Source organism: Brassica rapa, chromosome A02, assembly GCF_000309985.2.
Source record: "Brassica rapa cultivar Chiifu-401-42 chromosome A02, CAAS_Brap_v3.01, whole genome shotgun sequence".
Taxonomy (NCBI): Eukaryota; Viridiplantae; Streptophyta; class Magnoliopsida; order Brassicales; family Brassicaceae; genus Brassica; species Brassica rapa.
Window position 1 is genome coordinate 22,597,356 of NC_024796.2, and position 25,526 is coordinate 22,622,881.

A 25,526-nucleotide genomic window follows, 5' to 3' on the forward strand; every position below is an offset into this window, starting at 1 on the left:
GAGAAACTTTTAAACTTTTCATAGTAGAATTCACTGGAAGTCTACATTATGTAGACTACTAGAGAAGTCTACAAAATGTCAGTTTTGCATTTGAACAAAATTTTGAATGTGTTAAATATGTTAGTTTTGTATTTGACTAAAATGTTATAAAGTTGACAAAAAAAAGTGTGAACTTCATATTCAGTCAACTAATCTCAGAAAAAAACGTAAACTCCATATGAAGTCTACTATTTTATTTTGGAAAATGCAAAACTAACTTGTCGAAATTGGGAGTTGACTTCAGGCAAACTCTACACATGTGTAGACGTCCATCTCAATCTATTTGTAGAAAGTCAAACTTTGTCAATTGTAAAAACTAACATGTTCTAAAAAATTAAAAAAATAGATTGTAAATGAATTCTACTTTTGAAAGTCAAATCCTGGTTGAAGTTTGGTCAATTGCAAAAACTAACATTTTTAAAATATAGACTAAAAAGAAAGTCTACACATATAAAATCACATTTTTTTGTTAAATACATATAATAATCCTTGGATTTTGCAATTGCAAAAACTAACCCAAATTGTAGACCTACATGACAGCCTACATACGTAAACTGAAAAGAAAGTCTATTATTTTGTAGACTGAATATAAAGTCTACATAGAAAAATCTATAAAAAGTGGATTTGTGTATTATTCGTAATGTATTTTCAAGATTTTTTAGTTTGGCAGTGTGTGTTAGTTAATTCTAATGGCCTTGAACGATTTTGAAAATATAATCTTTTATATTTATGATATTATCAACACTTTGGTTTCAGTATCTAGTTAGCTAATAAGTGTAAACGTCTTTGTAAGTCTACTTTGTAATATTATCAAGCATGAAAATTTTCTTCGCTAATTTTGATAATATAAATACGAAAACACATATTTGATATCACTCAAATTATTCTAAGGGGTGAATTACTCTCTCAAATAAGAGGTTCAGTTGTAGTACTTAGGGATCAAATCCACAAAGACTAGGATTACACAGTAGATTTATAGTCTTTGAAATAGGGCTAGACAAATAGTTTTAGCAGTAAATGAAGTGGTGAACAAGGTAGTTGTTCGATTGGTTTGATTTGAGGTTGTTAACAGTTGAGGAAATAGCTAGATTCATGTATTTATCTTAGGTGTGATAAGTAAGCAACTTATTTGGATTATTAGGGGTTTATAGATATAAATTGCTCTTGAACTCAAACTTGGGTAAAATCAATTGGAATATCTATATCTAGATCTCGGGTTTCAACTTTCATATATCAATCAAGAAAAAGTGTCGATCGATGATTCTTAAAGAATATCGATCGATACATCTTTCAAAATATCGATCGACACAATAATTGTCGCATCGATCGATGCTTCTTCTAGAAAGCTTTACGAGCGGGTTTGATTAGTGTTCTCTAACTTACCAGACTAACTTTCGTGTGTATCTAGTCAGTTAGATCATACTAGTTTAGTTTCAGGTATTGAGTCAAGTTATTGCTTGTCTCAATTAATCCTAGGATCTAAGTTAAAGTGTGATCAATCCTAAACTTAGCATTAAAAGCAACTAGATGAAGAAATATATTTTAAAACACCCTAGCAACAGTTCATATTAGCAATACATAAATCAACCTTATGAGAAACCTAAATCTAACAATAAGACTACTCAGACATATTCATAAGAGACATGGTTATGATGGTCTGAATAATACTGCAATAGATAAATAAAAACATAATAGAGTAAAGAAACAAATGGAGTTCAAGATCTTCCCTCTCTCAAAGTGTACATATGTCTCTCTCCAATCCTAAGCTCTCTCTCTCTAGAATAGTATGAAGCATAGCCGTCGACAATGGCTTAGAAACAGTAAAATATGGTTTTTAGTTGTGCATGGATAATTTGGTAATTTGTGGTAACTTCTGGGACTAAATTAGTCATAAAATATACTCGGCCCACGTTCTGGAAACAATGTCGATCGATGCCAGGGGTTCACCATCGATCGATTTTCCTTCATCTCCTCGACAGGTTCCTCTCGCGAGGCGGACTGACCACTCTTCAGTAAATCGGACATAACGTCTGCTACAGGATGCTCATTGACCTCAAACCGGCGGCATTGGAAAGCTAACTGAAAGCTCTATATTCTGTTAAAAGATGCGATCAATCTAACGGTGGAAAGGTCTTCATCCATAGGTAAACCTCTGACGCGTCTATGCAGCTCTGCACTCAAAAGGCTCCAAAAGACACCATAATCACCACTTTCCTCCAAATCGTCACTGAACCTGTAAACTCTAAATATACTCTATATCGTAGTAATTAGTTATTAAAGCACTTATAAACCATGTCTAAAAGTGGGTAAAATCCATAGCTTGTCAATATTTAAAATCTATATATGTAAATCTTACATTTTTGGGTGGAGAGATAACAACCATGGAAAAAATACCTACAAAATAGGTTAAAATTATTAATAAAACATAGGCAAAAAAATTTAAGTCATATTTTTGTACACTTCCAATGAAGTCTGCTTAAAATTAGTGGTTTAATAGACTTTTTTTCTAGTCTACTAGTTTTATCTTATAAACAGACTTCATTAGAAGTCTACATTGTCTATAATTTTCAGATCTGGAAAAATATGTCTATTTTGAAATGTGAAAAATAGTTTTAAATAAGAAAAACTTACATTTTTTACAGAAGAAGATGAAAACCATGAATTAGTACATAAAAAAGCAAGATAATATTGTGAAAAAGACATAGCATAAAAAATACAAATTTAAAATCTATAGATCTAAAACTTATATTTTTAGAGAAGATGAAAACCATGAATGATACCTACAAAAACAAGATAATATTGTGAGAAAGACATAGCATAAAAATACACATTTAAAATCTATAGATCTAAAATTTACATTTTTAAAGGAGAAGATGAAAACCATGAATCATAATACCTAAAATAATAAGATAATATTGTGAGAAAGACATGAGAGAGTTTTAGAGAGAAGTGAGATAGAAACTTGTACAGCCATTTCAGAGAGAGATTGTGTAAATTTTATTTATATATGGACATAAAAGTTGTAACTAGGTTAAAATTCTTTTGAATTCTATTTCAGATAAGAGTTATAATTCTTTTGAATTTTACTAAAATTAAAAATTTGGAGTAGACTTTATTGTATCAATTATCCACATATACAAAATATAAAATACTCAACACTGATATGAAAGCCTGCTTAGGGTGAAAGACTATGGGTATGGGTTCGTATTATTGGGTAAGGCCCTCATAACTGCCTGCTTAGGGTGTAAACTTTTGTATTTCCTTTATGCATTTTAATAGAAAGCCCTTTTTCAAAAAAAAAAAAAACACTAATATGAAAATTTAAATCAATAAAACAAAAAAATATCAATCTAAAATCTAACCCTAAGAATTTAACCTTAAAAGACATAACATGTTACAACCTTTTGTTTTAAACCATAAATATTGTCTAACACATGTTTACCAAATCAATATATATTCTTTTAATTGTTCAATTATATAAAATTTTAATTTCTAAATTTCATATTAACCCTTATATTAGTGATTAATTTAAATTTTCACAAAAAAATATTTTATACATTTATTACAAGATCAGATTACGATGTAGACTTGTTTTGAGGTCTACATATATGTAGACTTTTTTTGTTACATATAGACTTACAAAAGACATAATTGTAAAATAACTTTTTGGTTTTTTGTTTTGTCAGAATAGATAAATAATACGTTTATTATCCTTTTAGGTTGGCTTTGCATTTGATTGAATATGTGATCTACTTCTATGGTTAGAATCAATATTTGGGTTGGTCTTGGCAAATTTTCCTTATTTGTATTCTCATAAATAAAAATTTACATTCATTTAAATTTAAATAAACTTTCATACTAAATAAAATACTGTATATAAATATAATTCAATAAATTTAAATCAAACAATTTTTATAATAATTTTTTAGTGATAATATATCATACATTTAATAAAATAATTTACAGAGATTTTATTACAAATTAATAACAAAAAAATATAAAAAACGAAAAATTAAATTGAATAATGTCTTATAAAATTTCATATTTAATAAATACAAAATAATAAATTTTATTGTAATTTTCATAAATAATTATTAAGTTTGTTTAAATTTAAAGAGAACTTCAAATTTATTTAATAATGTATAAACATAAAATGTAAGAAACTGACGTCAAATAAATTTATAAATATTTTTTTTTTTCAAAACATACCATACAATTAAACAAATATATTACGGATATTTTCTTAAATTCATAACGAAAAGAGTTGAAATAACTCAAAATTAAATTAAAAATATCTTATAAAATTTCATATTTAATAAATATAAAAGAATAAAATTATATAAATGTATATAAATATTAAAATACACTAAAATTTCTCTTATTAAAACAGAAAAATTTTCTTGGACCCAACCTTCTTGTATGTTTTTAAATTAAATAAACTCCCATATAATAAGTTAATTATGAATACAAAAATAGATTACTATCTAATTTTCCAAACAACACAATAATTAACCTTGTGTCCATACAATATCAAACATTATAATTGACTAAAACATTCAAATAATTTTTAAAATTGAAAAATAAGTATAACATATTTTACAGGTTTAGATACTATTCAATTAAATTTAAGGATTATTTTATTTATATTTTAATAAATAAAAAATACCTTCATTTAAAATTAAATAAAATTTTATACTAAATTAAAAAATTATATAAATCAAATGCGAAAAAGGCATAAAATTTTTTATAATTAAAATGTATTAAAATATATCATACGATTAAATCAAATAGATTACATAGATTTTATGAAACAATTATAACGAATAGAGTTGAGAAAAATTAAAAATTAAATTAAATAATATCTTATACAATTTTATTTTAATAAATAGTAAATAATACATTTTATTATAATTTTAATTAAAAATTACGTTCATTTAAATTTAGTGTCTGTTATATTTTTTGGAGTATGTTTTAGAGTGTTTTCAGGTTCAAGTACGTTCTAAAGAAGTTTGGTGATTTTGAAGCTTTTTGAGGTGAAGAACTGCACATAGGCGTCAGATGTTTAGCTATAGATGGAGACCTTCCCACAGTGCGATTGAGCCCATCTTTTAACATAAGATAGAGCTTCGAAATTATCTTTCCAATGCCACCATTTTGAGGTCAATCAGCATCCTATAGCATACGTTATGCTTGATTTACTGAACAGTCGTACGTCTGTCTCATGAGAGGAAGCTGTCAAGGAGATGAATGAATGTCGATCTAACGACACAGCCGTGGTGTCAATCGACGGTGGTGCCAGAAGACAGGCCGAGTCTATTTCATTACAGACTTAACCCCATAACCCACCACAAATTATCAGAATGCCTATGGGCGACTCTAAACCCTATTTATGTGTGTTTCTAAGCTATTGTTGATGGCTACGCTTTTTGTACTTTAATTTATTCATATTCTTAGGTCTGGAGAGAAGATCAATTCTCCTTCAGAGTTTCATTGAAACTCATTTAGTTTTATCTTTTATTTTTTTTATCTATTATATTATTTAAACCATGATTTGTGTTATTGCTTGCATGTTTGAGTAATCATACTGTTATATTTAGGAATTTCATGAGCTTATTGTCAAACTGATAAAATCTGTTAGGATTTCTAGGGTAGTTTATTAAATTCTACACCAAAGTAGCTTGTAATACTAGGATCTGGAATAGTTAGAAAAACACGACAATGTGACTGATTGTTTGAACCTAGAATCATATGACAATTGAGAGGCACGAAAGTGCAATTGATTAACAGAACCCGAACCCGGAGTGAATTAGATACCTAGGCGCATACGACAGTTGGTCTAGGGTTTAGTTAAAAAATATCGACTATGCGTTAATGCTTTTCTGAAGAAGCATCGATCGATGCTATGTTCGCACGCGAAAGCTGGAACATAGGACTTAGACATCTGATTAGTAATTGCATGTGAAAGCTGGATTACTTGCTAATTGAATTCGAGTTGTAGAATTGAACCTATAAAACCCTTAGCATCCTTGATTGTAGTACTGAATCTCTTGATAGATAAATCCCTAGATTTGGCGTATCTCCCTTATTGTTTACAAACAATTCAATCAATCAATTGAACAACTACCTTGTTCACTCTATTTTCATTTATTATTGTTTTTCATATTGATTGCCTAGCTTAACCTTGATTTCTAAAGTCTATTATATGCCCACGCTCCCTGTGGATTCGAACCCTAAGTACTACAACAGAATCTTTTATTTGAGAGAATAAAATTTTTCAAAGGATAATTTAAGTGATATCACTAACGTTTAGTTTTTGTGAAAATACTGTTAAATGATAAGTTTCAATTTAGAAATGGATAATTAACAAAATCTGTTAGTCCAAGTCTTATTTTTTTATTTTTTAAAATAAAATTCCATTTATCTCCCAAAATAGGGCATCAGAACAGTAGCCGTCCGGTTTACCGGTGAAATGATGAAAGTTAAGTTACAAGTAAAACTAATAAGAGAAGAAACAACAAGAATCTTAGCAAAAAGGAGAGGGGTTGAGGGTGAAAATGAAATCATTCCGATTAGTTTAAAAACAATTCCATACATGTTTTTGTTAGGTCAATTGTTTTTAAACTAATCGGAATGATTTCATTAAAAAATGTATATGAAAATAAAGCTAATGAATATTATGTAGATAATTGAATAAAATTATCATACATTTTGATCAAATAAAACTCTTAATTTTATGTTATAATTGAAATGTATAGACTAGAAGTTTATTTATATGAAGTGTAATTAATATGACATATATGAACACAAAATTTTATTCGTATTTCTATATGTTAGTAACATCAGTTATTTTTGCATGCATTAATTTACAATCTAATAAAACATTATATAATTTATCTAAGTAATTTAATAATTAAATGATAGCCATTGCATAATATATATATATATAAATATAATAAAATAATTATGAAAATGTTGAAAATATATATTATCTGAAGATAAATAATTAACACTATTTATAAATTAAAAATTAAACTGATTATAATATGAACCAAATTATTAGCAAGATAAATTACACAAAAAAATTATGATTAATGTTAATTAAGCCACATCAAATAAATATTACATAACTAAAATCTCTCTTAACCAAAAATATATTTCTTAACACTAAACATCATTCAATTAATTTAATCAATTTAAAATAAATCTGCGATGTTGCGCAGGTCAAAATATTATATTCTTCATTCCATACGCACACCCTATAATATATAGAAATATATAATATATTTCTTACAAGGTACATATTTTAAAATAAAGCTAGTCTAGATGTACCCAAATTTAAAATGTATTATTCATTGTATTAAGTCATTTGTACATTATACATCTATAAATAGAGGATCAAGCATAAAAAAAATGAAAGAAAAGCCTCAAAAATCAGGCATACATAACTATTGACTCTACCTAAAAAAATGGTTCTTACAGATGCTGAGATTCTAGAGATTAAAAGTGAATTCGAACGTGTTATAAAAACATCAGAACTAGATGAAGAGCATATGAAGGTAAGCTTTCATTCTAGTTCACTTTTAACTGTTGTTGTTTACATACAAATGCTTATTCGGATTTTAAAAAATTTAGGATCTAGAAGAGAAGATGACCGAATACCTTGAAAAGGAAAAGCTTGTGGGTAGTTTACTCAACGCTGTGCTAAAGATGATAGACAATTCTGATGTGAAGAAACAGGATTGCTCATCTCCATCAATTCCCTCGGCCTCGGATGACAAGGGAAAGCAGAAGTAGTAGTAGTATTCGTTCTTTCAAAGCTTTTATTGAATAACTAATCTGAGATTTGTGTAATAAAGAAAAGATTTCATTGTCTTTCTGTTTCAAATATGTAGGATTCTCATGATAAACCAATAAGTCTGTTTCTTTTGTTTTTTGGATCCTTCCTATACCTCTCTCTTCATCATTTTAATTTTAAAATAAATTATATTTTGGAAAAATAGCATGCCACACGGATATTCACGCACATGTACACGCCTCCAATTTTTTTCTCACAAACCTTATCTCTCTGAGTCTCACCATAGTTCTTCATTTTGTCTCTCTGGCGCTGATTGTCGCTGTGAGAGGGCTCCATCTTCTCCCACCATGTCCATCTTCCTTTTCGGGGTAAGTTTCTCTCGGTGATGCCATGTCCCCCATTTGTTTCCAGGGGTGGATCCATCACATTATGTAATATAGGGTGTATATTATAAAATATATTTTGATTAGGGACATTTACTTAAATTATAGGTTATTATTGAAGTAATTATAAAATCAGTGTGGCACTTGCCCCACCTAAGGTCTACCTGAGTCTGTCCATGTCTGGTTCATGTTGATAACTCTATCTCTGCAGTCTTGGGTGAGTTTGTTTCAAGAATAGAGATCTCGAAAACGACGAGGGATGGTTCTGTAGTAACAGCAACAATTTCTCCTCCCTCTCTATTTCCGGATTCAAAAAAGTTCTCCCAAATTTAGCAAGGCTTCGTATATCACCGACGAGACCTTTAATGGAACTTTTGGCCATCTAACTGGAAGGCTTATTTGGTGTGGGGTTGGCTTGTGACTCATGTCATATGGGTCTCTTACTGTAGGGTGGAGGGAGCTCCCTCCAAATTCAAGTCTCTTCGACCTCAATTCTTGTTATCTCATCTCCCCTCATTTTTTGATTTGGTGTTGCTTGTTGTCCTGAATTTGATTCTCACTTTAGCAATTACATGTAGAATAATCTATTCATTTTGTTGTGCTTTGCGGTTCACTTTCCTTCAAGAGGAGGTAGTAAGGTTTCAGAGTGGTGATGTTGTTCCTTTCGTTTCGTTTTGTTGTGCTTTGCGGTTCACTTTCCTTCAAGAGGAGGTAGTAAGGTTTCAGAATAATCTATTACATATCTGTCTTAGATGACCAGAACAATGTGACTTAATTTCGTTCAACATGAAGATTGAACCGAGAAACGTATTTGCAGCCCAAGCCCATCCACTACCACCCGACCACAAGGTTCCGCTCAAAAGAAAACCAGATCTTTGTTTCGGACAAGTGTCCCAACTCAGATTAGTGGGCTTTCTCTGCTTCTTGAGAGAAATTATCAGCATGAAGAATTAATTTCTTGCTTGCTCTATTTGTCGTTTGTTCAGCTTTTCTCTGGTCTCTCCTTCCGTTCCAGTCCCCGCTCGGTCTCTCCTTCCGTTCCAGTCCCCACTCGATCTCTTATTCTAATGCTTCAAGTTTGCATTGCTACTTTTAGGCATGTTAGCTATTTTTTTTTTTTTTACGTCAAACGGCCATTCGGCATGTTAGCTATTAAGACTAATCAGTGTATATATTACATATATCTCATTCTTTTATATAAGGGATTAAACTTAATGAGTTTTAGATGAACTAAAGGATTTACTATGAATTCTGTTAAACCACTTTGAGTCTCACCTAAAATCATAAAAGATTTTTATTTTTAACTACAAAACTCCACCGAATCACTAGAATATCACCAGAAAACTTATAAAAATCACAACTTAAAATACTTTTAATAACAATAAATTTTAAAGTACTTTAAAATTCAATAACATAATTTTAAATAATTTTTTTAAAATTAATATTTGAATAACAGTGAATTTATTATTTTTATACAAATCACTTTAAAACCTCATCTGAATACACACCGAAGAATATTTTAAGATAATAGATGTATCATCAAAAAAAAAAAATCTTAAATCCTAGAGTTAGTAATAACAAAGAACACCAAAACGGTCTTGAGTCACTAAAAACACATACAAACTTCAGCAAAACTAATTAAAAATCACCAAAACTGTTCGTAAACAATTACTATTAAATTACTGTAAGAGTTTGACGTAATTTTACAAATTTCTCAATGTTGATCTTTAAAATTTCAATGTATCTTCTAAAATTAATGGTCCGGGTGTTTCAGGAATCAGCACAACTTCTACGTCGGCCTTTGAGTGCAAATTGGATAATGGATACATAGAGCTCCAGCCTCCCGGTACAACTTTCAAAACCGTAACTGATCCATTTTCCTGAGCGTAAACACACACATACACGCTCTCTTTATACATAATCAGAGATTCAGAGTTCGCTTATATGAAGAACGTGACGACAGAAGCCGATCTGTTCAGCTTCGGGGTCATAATGGGGGCTGTTCGTTTCTCCATTCACGTGAACCATTTGGATGAAGATGAGAGTTTTGTTCGTTTTGGCATTAAAGATACAAGTCATCTGGATGGTTCATCTGAATATTTTTTTAAAATTTAGGCTTAATTTTGAAAATCAGCTGGCTAATCCAAATTGGAACCTAATATTATTTTGTCACTCATGTAGATGAGTTTGTCAAATTACAAACTTAAACCTAATATTATTTTGTCACTCATGAAAAACACATTTTTCCACCAAAACTACAAAAAACATTTTTTCGCTAAAACCACAAAATACAGTTTTAGCAAAAATTGTTCTCGTAAAAATGAACTTTCTCACCAAAGCAGATTTTCCCGTCAAAATCACAAAAAATGCACTTTCACATCAAAACACGTTTTTTTCCACAAAAACTGCAAAACACATTTTTCATCAAAACCGCAAAAACGCGTTTTCCTTCCAAAATCGCAAAACACGTTTTCCTGCCAAAACCGTAAAAACTCAGATTCTTACAAAAACTTATTTTCTCGCCAAAATCGCAAAATGTATTTCCCCACAAAACCGTAAAAGTACGTTTTCCCGCCAGAACCGTAAAATTGCGTTTTTCCGCAAAAACTGCAAAAACATGCTTTCCCGCCAAAACCGCAAAACGCGTTTTCCTGCCAAAACCACAAAAACGTGTTTTCCTGCCAAAACCACAAAAATGTGTTTTCCCGTCAAAACCAATAAAACGTGTTTTCCTGCCAAAACCATAAAAGTGCGGTTTCTAGCCAAAACCATAAAATGTGGTTTCTAGCAAAAACCGTAAAATCACATTTTCCCGTCAAAACCGTAAAACACTGTTTTTCGCCAAAACCGCAAAAACGCATTTTCTCCCAGAAACTGTAAAATTACATTTTCTCGCCAAAACCGCAAAACACGTTTTTCTATCAAAACCGTAAAAACATGTTTTTCTGCCAAAATCGTAAAATTACGTTTTCTTGTCAAAACTGTAAAAACGCTGGTTCTCGCAAAAACCGTAAAAGCGCATTTTCCCGCTCAAACCGTAAAAACATGGCTTCTCGCCAAAACCGCAAAAATGCATTTTCCCGCCAAAACCATAAAACACGGTTTCCCGCCAAAACCGTAAAAATGCGGTTTCTCGCCAAAACCGCAAAAACGCATTTTCTCGCATCATATGTAAAATTACGTTTTCTCGCCAAAACCGTAAAAACGCGTTTTTCCCGCAAATTCCACTTTGAATTTCTACTTTAAGTTGTTTAGAATTTTATTCAAATTTTAGTTTGTATTATGAGTTATATTAAAAGTTGTAGTTGTAGTTAATTTTAATGCAAATTTAAATAAAAATAAATAAATTAATATGAAATAAAAATTTATAGTTGTCAAAATGCTAATTTTAAAATAATTTAAGTGTAAATATATTTTAGACTAAATAAAAAAATTAGTATGGTTAAAATTAATATCAAACATATGATTAGATCAAAACAAGGGTATATTTGTAATTTGTTTATTACACTCATCTGGATGGAAATGAAAAACAAAGATGAAATTCATCCAAATGGTTCATTTAGATGGCTCATCTGGATAAAGAAACGAACAACTCCTAAAATCTGGATGGATCATCTAGATGGATCATATAGATGGATCAGGAGATGACATATGGAGAAACAAACAGGCCCATGATGCAGCTAATGAGGAAACAGAGACAGACTTTGCTGACTGATGAAGAAACACAAGACATGACTCTGCATCATTTGGAGATGGAAATGGAGGGATAATTAATTAGGGTTCTTGACTCAAAAATCGAGTCCTATATCGTTTCTCGGGAAAGGCCTGGGGAGATCTGTTGAAGTTTAGTTTCTTCTGGACAAACTCCAAAATATGAATGAGATTCTTACTCATCTAGAGAAACTCAGACGATCTCTGTTCCAGATAGTAACGACTAACGAACCATGACCTAGAAGTTTTAGCAACAAGAAACAAAGGGATGGTTTAAGCAATTGGATGCAAATCAACAGGTCCAATTTATTTTTAAACCCGAATAAACCAAACCAAAATCAGCCGGTCCTTGTCTTTCATCAAGTTTTCTGTTTGGTGTTTTTTGGGATGCTTTCCTTTCTTCAATAGGTTTCTTACTTTTCTTAATTTTCAAATTTCAAAAGCATTTCCTATTTTCTGTTATAGGTTTCACCAATATAAACAAGTCCTATATGCTCTGTAATAGACACCTTAGTCTTGTGCTTCTTTCGTTAGCTCTTATACTTGAATTCAGCGTTACGGGTTCTTTACATCGATCCCATGAATTCAAGACATACACAGACGTACAACGTGGGAGATTGGTCTCACACATTCAATGAAGAATCTAACCACACTTTTCTCCACACCGTGGCAGAGAAAGTTTGTGAAGAATGTAAAGACACTTTGCACCGTAGGGTGGCTGATGCTGCTACAATAGAGAAACTTTGTGGAGATTTTCAAACCACTTTACAAACTAGCTTTGATTGTGGTAGCTTTTAGAGCCATAACTGAATCAGAAGTAGCATCCACAACTGAAGTTGGAGAGTGTGGGACAGCCACATTAAAAACCGAATAGGTTACGGCTGATATGATATTTATTTTCAGTAATTTACCCATTTCCACATCAGAAGTACGAGGGACAGTCTTGTGGAGTGAAAAATGTCCTTATCATTGCAATTCCTTCTGCCTCTATCAACATGATCTCATGCGTGCATGTCTTGAAACATGTCTGGAAACATCAAACATCAGATATATGAATAGGATACAAGTGCATGGGGGCATGAAAACCGGGGAATGCTTAAAGCAACATCCTGATGCGACCACATTCATATGCAACCCAAAAGTTTGTTAGGTTAGGTGGCCGGTCCAGTTTAATTTAAAATTATTGAGATATTTTATGGGCTTTCTGCCATTGTCTCCCCCAGTGTTCGTTTCCTCAGCTAAGATTTTTCTAATATTTTTTTAAGAATGCTTTTTTTGAGAATATTTTTTGAGTATTTGTACTCCCTATACACAACTTCTCCTCTATTTGCACCCCATACCCTATTTTCCTTCAATTTTTTTCCCCCCATCACTACCATTTTCCCCCAATTCAATGGTATCCCACTCTTTTGAGTATATTGAGCTAATTTGCTCTTTTTTTTGATAATTTTCTTTTGTTTTTATATCTAAACGCCAAAGTTTTCCTGTGGGGACATATTATTGTTAAGCCTGACATTTTATCACTTAAATTTGATTTGATATGTTATTCATTTCGATTTAATCTAAAATTTTCTGATGTCCGTACTTCTTGTAGTAAAAAATAAAATAAAACTAGCTCTTTTTTCAAAAAAAAAATAAAAAAATAAAATAAAATGAAACTAGTATCCGTTAAAATGAAATAAATTACAAGTACCAAACTTTTAAAAGACGGATATCCTCCGTGCTCCGATAGATATATGAGACATGTATATCTAGACTAAATGTAGAGTTTATATAATTATTATTTTAACATATCATTTGATAAATTTTATTCATATTTTTATTTATAAAATAATAAATTAAGAAAGAAAAATCAAATCTTTATGACGACTATAAGTTTTTCTTAATTTTCGTCTTTTTAACTAGTTTTAAATTATGAAACATATTACGAAAATATTTTTAAGAACAACAGTGTATTATTTTTTTCTACGTTATTTGTGTTAAACAAAGAATGTGAGATATCTACAGATATTCGTCAGTATATGCAAATATTTACATATTTTCGGATATCCGGATTTTCGGATATTAATATTTTTTCTAAACAAAGAAAATTGAAAAGTTAGATATATGTAATATACAAAGCAAATCACAACTACAAAAAAAAAAGATACTTCTGTTTCTTAAATGTGTCACTTTAGCATTTTTTTCTTGTTACATAAATATATCATTTTAGAATTCCAAAACAGTTTATAGTTATACTTACTTTTACCTTAGTATTAATTTCAAAATTGATTTTATGTAACGGAGGTAGTAGTGTTTTCTCTATGGACACCCTGATTATTGTGTATGAAAGTCAGGTCCATTTTTCTCATGTCTTCATTGTTGACTCCTTTGTGTGTGTCTTATTTTTAAATCAGGGAACGCGTAAGCATAGTATTCGAATAACATTTAATATTTGTTGAATGAGTCAAGGTCAGTTGATAAATTGAAAATTAAGTATGGGTCAAGGTCGTCAAGTAAGCATTAGCACTAGTTTGCGGAAGAATTTAAAATGTTTTTGTTAAATGGGTCAAAAGATCAAGTAAGCATGGTATCTGGAAACACGTTGTCCATATCTCGTATATGGGATGCCTCGATACATACATAAGAATTTATTTTTATTTTTATTTTTATTTCTGACATCATATAATATCAATACTATTAAAAGGAAAGGAGTCTTAAAAAATCTACCTATCAAAGTTGTTTGGACCCTTTTATTCAATTCATTATTTTTTGGTCTTACCTTAAACTAACAATATGTTACCATATATTTCTCTAACAATAATTTATTCAATTCCATTATTTATTCAAATACCACTCCTAAATCTTAATCATTACTATTACTATATTTACCATTTTGACTTTTAATTGTAAAAGCATTGAAACTAATGTTTTATATTATCACTTTTATCATATAATATATAATTTAAAGTAAGAGAAGTTACACAACATATATGTGTATATTTTAACTTCCTCTTTCTTTTATAATAGCGTAATCATATCATATATAAATTTTCCCACTAAAATCTCATATTATATACTAAACTTTCAATCGTCTATATTTTGATAGATATTTTCATATTTAAAAATGAGTTTTCTAAAAATATTTCATCAACCATGTTTTTGTACAATAACGTTAAAAATCTATATCAAAAGGTTGTTGGACCCGATATGGATGTAATGGGTCCACATCTGTTCGGGTATTTAGGATCCTAAAAAGATTCGAAAAATCTGAAAAATATCTGAAACGATTGTTTTGGTATGAAGATAACATCATCTATCTGATAATATAACGAATGTTAAGATTTATGTTATAGGTATGACCGTCTGAAAACTATAATATACTGTTTCGGACCTTGTGATTGGAGAGATATATATAACTGGTTTTAAGTTACAGGAATACGAGGAATAGGATGAATTTAAGAAAAATGGAATACGAGTAAATGGAACAGTAGCAGTTATAAAAATAAACTAGATTCTGACCCGCCCTCAAAAGGGCGGGTATATATATATATATATATATATTTTTTAAAAAATTAATTTTATATTTATGTTTTTTAAATCATATTTGTGTTTTTCTTTATAATCATATTTGTGTATAAATCTTAATCAAAGACTATTTTATAAAATAATAGCAATTTAAAAAATTGACCCGACATATACTCGGTTCTTTATAATCATATGCATGTATGTCCGTTTCTTTGTAATCATATGCTCGTATGCCCGTGCACTTTCAAAGGACGGATTTATTTCCAAAACAAATCAAATTTATTTGATATAAATTTATATATTTATTATCATTTACATTTAAATGTTACAAAGAAAGTATTATAATTGTGCAGATTATAATATTTTTGACATTTTAACAGAAATAATTTTGATGACGAAATATGTAATTAGGTTTTAATAAAATCATGATATTTTGAATTTTTTAGCATTTTGAATTATTAATATAATATTAATATTCATACTCGGAAAACCAATGTTGAATTTACCTGTAAGTATGAGTCTTGAATCCGATTCAATCCGACCTATATACTCAAAAATATTAATTTATTGTATTTATCTAAATTTTGCTAAATTTTGCTAAATTTAATTTATAATATAATTTTAGATCTTTTCGCGATATTTTCATATTTGATCTGAATCGACGATAAAAATGGTAAATCGAGTATCTACATATAATCCAGCTCAGATTTTGGATTAAATTATAAAATTTCTATTTAAAACTACATAAAATCCGGTTAAAATCCCAACCCGAAAAAACGTAGATAAATCTAATGATCTTTTATTTTTTTAATTTAAACTTAATTTAATTTCATGATAATTATAATTTGTTTATTTAAAGGCGAAATCCTAATTTTATAGATAAATTAGTCAAATAATTTGCATTTCATGAAAATGAAATAAAATTCTAATTATATTTGGTAAATAAAAAATAATTTTTATATTTTATTAATTTCAATGGTAGATAATATTATACTAATATATTATCTATTTTATTAAAAGGGCAGATTTAGTAAATATAAAGCATAAACTTAGATTTAAAATATTAGTAGTCATAATAGTAAGAATAAAGGTAGATATTAATTCACTGGATAAACTAATGTATAATGTATAAGTAAAGTATTATTTGTGGTTATAACATATATTGTCTGTAACAAAATGTGTAGATGTTTTAAAAAAAGTGATGTAGTTATTATGCAGATTTGAATCAAACGTATATCAATTGTTTATTTGTACACTCTTGTAAACATGGTAGTTATGGATCCTAGAATATAGGAATAAAGGTAAGCAGTTATAAAATATATGGTTTAATTTTTATATATGTTGCATAGGAAAATAATAAATTGGACATAACCTTTTATCAATTGATCATGTTGCTGTTTTAATAGTATTGATGGAACTAAAATATAAGTATCTATTTAACATGAATGGTAGTTATTTACAGGAATATAGTGGAATGAAAATAAATTTATTTTAAATTAAATAAAAACTCTAATTAATATTAAAATCTTATTTTTTTTTTCATTCTTTTCATTTCTTACATTCACGAGACTTTTTGTTGCTGAATGTTTTTCAACTACAGTCCATTGCATTCCACATATTTCATTCCATTCTATTCTTTGCAATTTATTTTTAATTCATCTCAAATGGTAACATTTTTGTGGAATCTTCATGAATGACTTATTCCACACAATTCTATTCCAAAATATGTGCATCCAGTTGCAGCCATAATTCTAAACTGCTATGTGATTGGCCATGAAATTGGATGATTCCTAATGGTTGAATTTATAGCTGGCTAAATTAAAATTTAAATACTTAAAAAACAGAAATGACATGGTATTGTAATTAATTTCAAAAAATAAGGGCAGAATAAAATTAAAACGTGACAGGTTCGAATCCAACAGGCTGTGGGGATACTTGCGCTTATGTGATGATTGAGTCAGCATCTTAGAGTATTTCCAACCCCACTTCATAATTTACTACAAAATGAAGTAGAAAATAGAGTGATGAAGAAACAAAAAAAATGATTACTCCATAAATAGAATAATATAATTTTTTTTTTCTTCGCTCCATTTTTCACTCCATCTTGCAATAAATTATGGAGTGAGGTTGGAAATTCTCTTAGCCGCGCCGGTTCGCGCAGAAAATCTTCACGAAAGCATACAATCTTCATGGTGAAGGACCTTGCTTGCTCTGTATGGAGTGCCCTGTGGTTCCTCGGGCGTTCCTCTCCTTTTAGTCGAGTAGTAGGCGTTCCCCGAGCCCACTTTTTAGCGACATGATAGCATGAACTCGCCAGTCTGTTCGCGATATCCATGTCTACTCACTTTCTTGCCGACTTCTAAGTGCCCTCTTTGCCAAATAGAGACTGAAAAAAAAGATTTGGAACCGAAAGATAGGAAATAAATTGACTTCCAGAGCGGAAGGGAATACTTAACCACGCCTCGCTTCTGTTCCTATGCTTGAATGTGTAGTGAAGGAATGGAGGGAAGCTCTTATTAACGGCCGATAGACTTCAAAAAAGAACGCCGCCGCCCAATAATAAAAATCATTTGTTTATGCTTCATATTCAAATTTCTTTCTCTTTTGTCAACTCCAGATTCAAATTTCTTTTAGCATGAAATGCTATTTCTTAAATCAACTTTCTAAAAGTTTAATAACTAACATGTGAAAAATTATGAGTGAAATCCGGCAGGGTTAACAAAAAAGCATCTAGAGAATCTATTGTTGATCTTTTACAACCGCATACACATTTTGAGTTTGATTGTTTGAACTTTACGGACGACGCTAACATAAACTACCACATATTTGAGTCGGGATAGATTTATTTAGTTTCGTAGAAACATTGTGTTTTATTAAACGGTTCAAAACTAACTCGAAAAGACTACATAACCATGGACTATGATTTGGTTATGTATCTATATAGATCTCCAATGAATATATAATACAAACACAGAGACGTTTAAGCATGTGTACTGAGTGGAAATGCTTTTAGTGAGTTTATAGTTTAAATGCAACTTGATCAAATTATGTTTAAGCTATGAACATTATATATTGCGTCTTGGCCGTTTCACATCCAGGACATGACCCCTCAAATCTATATCTTCTTCCACAATGACATCACTCTCAGAGACAATTTTGATCTTAACTCTCTTCTTATTATCTGGCTTTTCACTAGCAAAACAGAGCAATGAACTAGAAATTAAAGCTTTAAGATCCTTCAAGAATGGCATTCCGAGCGACCCTCTAGGAGCATTGGCAGACTGGACAACCACTGGTCTGGTACGACACTGCAACTGGACCGGAATCACCTGCGATCATACCGGTCATGTTGTCTCCCTTTCCTTTAAGGAGAAGCAACTTCAAGGTGTTCTGTCTCCAGCCATAGCAAACCTCACCTATCTCCAGGTTCTTGATCTCACTTCCAACAATTTTACCGGCCAAATACCGGCTGAAATCGGGAAATTAACCGAGCTAAACAAGATAGTTCTTTACTTAAATTATTTCTCTGGTTCGATTCCTTCTGAGGTTTGGGAACTTAAGAATCTTGCGTCCCTTGATATGAGAAATAATTTGTTGACCGGTAATGTTCCTGAATCAGTATGCAAAACTAGATCGTTGGTATCAGTTAGAATAGGAAGCAATAACTTAACCGGGGAGATACCAAATTGCTTAGGAGATTTGGTTCATCTGGAGGTGTTTGTAGCAGACGTTAACCAATTTAGTGGTTTGATTCCAGTATCAGTTGGTACTTTGGTTAATCTGAGGGTGATAGACCTGGGTAGTAACCAATTAACCGGTAAAATACCGAGAGAGATAGGAAATCTCCAGAATTTACAGGTTCTCGGTTTATATAATAACTTGTTGAAAGGAGAGATACCGGCTGAGATAGGAAACTGCACAAGCTTGATCCAACTTGAGCTGTATGGTAACCAGTTAACCGGGAGAATACCAACGGAATTGGGAAATTTGGATAAGCTGGAGTCACTCCGGTTATACAAGAACAAACTAAGTTCTCCGATTCCATCCTCCATGTTTCGGTTAACGCAGTTAACGAATTTGGGATTATCAGGAAACCAGTTGGTTGGACCGATTCCGGAAGAAATCGGTTCATTGAAATCACTGAGAGTCCTTACGCTTCATTCAAACAACTTAACGGGGGAGTTTCCACAGTCAATCACAAACTTGAGAAACTTGACAGCGATAACGATGGGGTTCAATTATATAACCGGTAAGCTCCCAGCGAATCTAGGGCTTCTTTCAAATCTTCAGAACCTTTCAGTGCACGACAATCTTCTTACCGGACCAATACCTTCTAGCATAAGTAACTGCACTGGTCTTAAAGTCTTGGACCTGTCTTTTAACCAAATGACTGGCAAGATTCCTAGAGGTTTAGGACGGACAAATCTTACTGCTATTTCTCTTGGGCCGAATCGGTTTACTGGGGAAATTCCAGATGATCTCTTTAACTGCTCAGACGTGGAAGTTCTTAATTTGGCACGGAACAACTTAACCGGAACTCTGAAGCCATTAATAGGGAAGCTTCAGAAACTCAGGATACTGCAAGTATTCTCTAACTCTCTCACTGGAACAATTCCTCGAGAGATTGGGAATCTGAGAGAGTTGATTCTCTTGCAACTTCACACAAATCATTTCGTGGGAAGAATCCCAAGGGAGATATCGAATCTGACTACTGCAGGGGCTTGCGCTGGATAAAAATGAACTCAAAGGTCCAATTCCTGAAGAAATGTTTGGAATGAAGCAACTCTCAGTGCTCGAGCTATCTAACAACAAATTAGCAGGCCCAATTCCTATCTGGTTGTGGAAACTCGAATCCCTTACCTACTTGGGTCTTCATGGTAACCAGTTCAACGGGTCTATCCATGTAAGCCTTAAGTCACTTTCGCATCTCAACACGTTTGATATCTCAGACAATCTTCTCACCGGAACCATCCCTGGGGAGCTGATATCTTCGATGAGAAACTTACAGCTTAATCTCAACTTCTCAAACAATTTATTGAGAGGAACCATCCCCGATGAGCTTGGAAAGCTAGAAATGGTTCAAGAAATCGACTTTTCGAACAACCTCTTTTCTGGGTCTATCCCAAGATCTCTACAGGCCTGCAAAAACGTCTTCTTACTGGATTTCTCGAGGAACAATCTCACAGGTCAGATCCCAGATCAAGTCTTCGAACAAGGAGGCATGGATATGATCAAACGCTTGAACCTTTCAAGAAACAGTCTCTCTGGTGAAATCCCCAAGAGATTTGGAAACAACCTCACACAGTTAGTATCCTTGGATCTCTCTAATAACAATCTCACAGGTGAAATTCCAGAGAGTCTCGCCAATCTTCCGACCCTGAAACATCTCAAACTCGCTTCAAACCACCTCAAAGGCCATGTTCCTGAATCCGGGGTGTTCAAAGACATCAACGCATCTGATCTGATGGGAAACACAGATCTCTGTGGCAGAAAGAAGCCTCTCAAGCCATGTATGATGATGATCAAGAAGAAGTCAAACCACTTCTCAAAGAGAAGTGCAATCATCATGATTGTTCTTGGATCAGCCGCGGTTCTCCTTCTGCTACTGCTTCTTGTCGCCCGTTGCAAGAAAAAGACTGAAACCTCATCAGAGTCTCCAATGCCAGACTTGGACTCAGCTCTGAAGCTAAAAAGATTCGACCCGAAAGAGCTGGAACAAGCAACAGATTCTTTCAACAATGCCAACATCATCGGTTCAAGCAGGTTAAGCACAGTGTACAAAGGTCAGCTAGAGGATGGTACAGCGATTGCAGTAAAAGTATTGAACCTGAAGCAATTCTCAGCAGAATCAGATAAATGGTTCTACACAGAAGCCAAAACACTGAGCCAACTAAAGCATCGGAACCTGGTGAAGATCTTAGGGTTCGCCTGGGAGAGCGGGAAGATGAAAGCCTTGGCGCTTCCATACATGGAAAAGGGAAGCTTAGAGGATGCGATTCACAACTCTTCTGCATCAATCGGATCCTTCTCCGAGAGAATCGATCTATGTGTTGATATCGCTAGCGGAATCGATTACCTTCATTCTGGATTTGGCTTCCCGATCGTTCACTGCGATCTGAAGCCGGCGAATATACTCCTCGACGGAGATGGTATTGCTCACGTCAGCGATTTCGGAACCGCTCGGATTCTAGGTTACGTGAAGATGGAAGCGTCACAGCATCTACCTTCCAAGGCACGATTGGATACTTGGCTCCAGGTACAGATTTCAAAACCGTTATTTGATTTATCCACACACTCTTTGGTTAACTGATTAAATTAAATTGTATATATGGTTTATATCGGTTTAGTCAAATTGTAACTAACCGAGTAATCCAAAATATCTTTTCATCTCTAACAAACTTCTTCCTCCTTGTTTCTCTCTTTTGTCCATGATCAGAGTTTGCTTATATGAGAAAGATGACAACGAAAGCCGATGTGTTCAGCTTCGGGATCATGATAATGGAGTTGATGACGAAACGGAGACCAACCTCGTTGGACGATGATGAATCAGGAGTCGTGAGTCTGCGTCAATTGGTGGAGATGGCGATTGGAGATGGATCAGAAGGGATTATTAGGGTTCTTGATTTAGAAATCGTGTCGTCTATTGTTTCTCGAGAGGAGGAAGAGGGCATTGAAGATCTGTTGAAGCTGTGTTTGTTATGTACAAGCTATAGACCTGAAGATAGACCGGACATGAATGAGATTCTTACTCATCTAGAGAAACTCAGAGGAAAGAATTCCATATCGTAACCAACGGGATGGTTTAAGCAATTGATAAAAAATCAACCGGTCCAATCTATTTTTAAACCCAAATAAACCAAACCAAAATCAGCCGGTCCTTGTCTTTCATCAAGTTTTCCTGTTTGGTGTTTTTTAAGATGTTTTCCTTTCTTCGATAGGTTTCTTTCTTTTTCTGAATTTTCTTATTTCAAAAGCTTTTCCTATTTTCTATTATTTCTACTATAGGTTTCACCTATATAAACAATTCCTATACGCTTTGTGATCGACACCTTACTATTTATTTACTACAGACAGCTAGCGTGTGTTACGGGTTCTCTTTGTTTCATTAGTTGGTATCAGATACTTCCCTCAACGATCCCATATGACTTCGAGACATACACAGAAGCACAACGTGGGAGATTGGTCTTGCTTTTTCAATGAAGAACCTTTCTATGCTATTTCCCGTACGCTGGCTGATGCTGATGCATCAGAGAAAGTTTGTGAAGAATGTAAAGACACTTTGCACCGTAGGGTAGCTGGTGCTGCTACAATAGAGAAACTTTTTGAAGACTTTCAAGCCACTTTGCAAACTAGAGTGGCTGATGTAGTACAACAAGTTTGTGAAGACTTTACAGCCACCTTTGTAACGGCCCGGTTCCTGGCCTATAAAATTTCCCAAAGAATATGGGCTTCTCTACGGTCCATTTGGCAAAAACCTAGGGCTTCCCTTCCCCTCTCCTATAAAAAGAGATGCAGCCTCCCTTTTTGCCTCATCACAAATCTGAAGCGAAGCTCTGCAGAGAACTCCCGGAGGCCGAAAACCCTAGCCGTCGAGCTCTCTCCCCTTCTCTCCTGCGCCGCCTCTCTCTCTTCTCTCTCTCTCCCGCGCGTCGCTCTCTCTCTCTCTCCTCACCGTCACCCTCTCTCTCTCCTCGCCGTCGCACCCTCTCTCTCTCTCTCCCTCTCGCCGGCGCCGTGAAATGGTGGTGGTGACCAGATCTCAACCTTCTTAAATCCTTGTTTCCAGATCCAGATCCAGATCTAGACTAAGGTGGAGTGTCTCGAACCCAACTTTCTCTCATGATTCTGTATACTCTTTTATGTTGGAGTTAGGTTGTTTAGACCCTGTTTGAGAGTTAGGATGATAGAACAGGATAACTGCTAGGATGATAGATGAGTGAATCATGATGCATAAGAACCTCATACTGTTAACGGGACTTGATGAACTGATCTATGTTGTGGTTGATGAGTGATGCTTGTATGTTTGGATGTTAAGTCCCATGTATGGTTTGTGAATAAAGATAGGGTGCTAGAAAGAATGAATGCTAAGATGATAGATGACTACTAATTGCTATTGATATGGTAAGTGAAACTTGAGTGCAATGTGTATTGTGTGTGACACCGATAACGGGTGGCGTCTAGTGAGTGAGTCCAAGTACAAGTCTAAGTGAAAAGGGAAAGTAAATGAAAAATGGGAAGGGATAAGTGTAAATGATAAGGATGTGAAAGGATAAGTGAAAGTATAGAAGAATAACGTAAAGGTTAAGCATGGGTGGGATCATATAGAGAGTCTAAGGAAAGTAAGTGGGGTAGTAGTCCACGCTAGGCTACCCATAGGAGATGTGGCCAATCCACATGAATATGGGGTAGTAGTCTAGTTGGGGCTACCCACTGATGAAAAGGGTGAAAAGATGAAAAGGATGAAAAGAGGAAAAGGATGAAAAGATGAAAAAGATGTGCATTGTAGGGTTTTTAGATCATGGTCGGGTAACAGGAAGTTAAAGGTGTCATAGGATTGAGTTGGAATGGGAAGATGAGTCGGTTGAAGTCTAGGGTTTGACGTGTGTGGCAATGAGTGAGATCATTGTATTGATTGATCACTAGGTTGTTAGAAATGAATGGAAGTGAATGTGGAAATTACAGATGACGATAGGAAATGATAAAAATGCATTAACTGATTGTAGTGGCTAGTCAGTCCTAGTTCCCGCATAGAGTAGTATAGAGTGTCATGCGGGCAGGCTGGTTTAGAACCACTTCACTGAGTAACTTGTTGCTCACCCCTCCATTTCCATTTTTTTCCCTGTGCGCAGGATTGTAAGTAGAAGTATATGGATGTGGGTGTGACGGTATTTCAAAGAAGGTTATGCGCTCGTCTCTCGGGACCAGTAACGGGACACGTAGGGTTATCTAAATGAGTAGACACGTGTCCATAATGCCCCTTCGATAACCCCGGTCGGACGCCGGGGGATCGGGCTGTTACAATTGGTATCAGAGCGGGTTAAGATCCCTTAGTTCTGTCCTAAGGGATCAGCATTTCCGACGTTTTAAAAAAAAAAAAAAATCGTTTTCGAAAAAAAAAAAAAAAAAAAAAATTATTTCGTTATTACTAAGTGTTTTCGGATTGTGAAAGATTATTTGAAAATCCCACGATATCCATACTTCTATTATGGTTCTGATTGAAATTTTATTGCAGGATGTTTTCGCTTGACCATTACGAGTGGAGGATGCCGCGTATGCACTACGGACGGAGGAACACCAGGGAGTATGCCCAAAGGCGTCACTATGACATGGAGGGTAGCTTGGTGCTACCCATGTTTCCGGATCCTGAAGAGCAGTACAGGGAGTTTCCATTCAGGTACCCGCACGAGTAGACTGTGAGGCATAAGGTGTTGATGCCACATTTCCAGAGGATGGCTATGGAGGAACGTCTACTGCAGGGCAATGCGAGGTTCCAGCTTGCAACCGAAGAGGGGCCCCCGAGGAAGCGTGGCCGTCCATGCAAGCCGCAAAGTGCAGTAGGGGGACCCCCAAGGGTGTTCACCGGGAAGTGCCAGTGTGGAGTGCTGATCAAGAATGCTCAGGAGGACCGATCAGTCGCTGGATACACCGAGGACTTCATCAACCAAGCCAAGCTGTGAAAACCGAAGAATGCAGAGACGTGGTGCGTATGGTATAAGAACGGGCTTCGTAAGGAACTCCAGGCGCAGTTGAGGGGTGTTTTGGAGCCCCTGGAGTTCGCGCTAGTGAGGCGGATGGCAGGCTTCGCCATGGAGGCAGAAGAGAAGATTGCAGCCGATGTGGCCGCTCTCTCGAGCATGGAAGGAGGAAACCCGGGTAGGGACGTCGATGGTCATGAGGTGCCGGTCGGGGAACTCGCTAAGGGAAAGCGGGGGCGTCCGCGAAAACCTCTTACAGTGACATGTGATTGTGACGTACTGGTCCAGATGGTTCAGAAGCCACGCAAGGTGAGAGATTACCTGGAGGAGTTCTTGGATACAGCCAAGAGGTGCCAACCGAAGCCAGCCGAGGAGTGGTGTCATCTGTTTAAGGCT

At 33.7% G+C, this 25,526-nt stretch overlaps 2 long non-coding RNA genes and 1 pseudogene across 2 annotated transcripts; 2 read left to right on the top strand and 1 right to left on the bottom strand.

Moving 5' to 3' along the window:
* Positions 1 to 1,270: 1,270 nt before the first annotated feature.
* Positions 1,271 to 14,739, bottom strand: LOC117132111. Its single transcript, XR_004455608.1, has 2 exons — positions 7,699 to 14,739; positions 1,271 to 2,433 (listed from the first exon to the last, which is right to left on the bottom strand). It is a non-coding gene; the product is annotated as an uncharacterized LOC117132111 (long non-coding RNA).
* Positions 2,432 to 8,879, top strand: LOC117132110. Its single transcript, XR_004455607.1, has 2 exons — positions 2,432 to 7,595; positions 7,672 to 8,879. It is a non-coding gene; the product is annotated as an uncharacterized LOC117132110 (long non-coding RNA).
* Positions 14,740 to 14,996: 257 nt separating the features above from the next.
* Positions 14,997 to 24,192, top strand: LOC103853700 (annotated as a pseudogene).
* Positions 24,193 to 25,526: the final 1,334 nt, after the last annotated feature.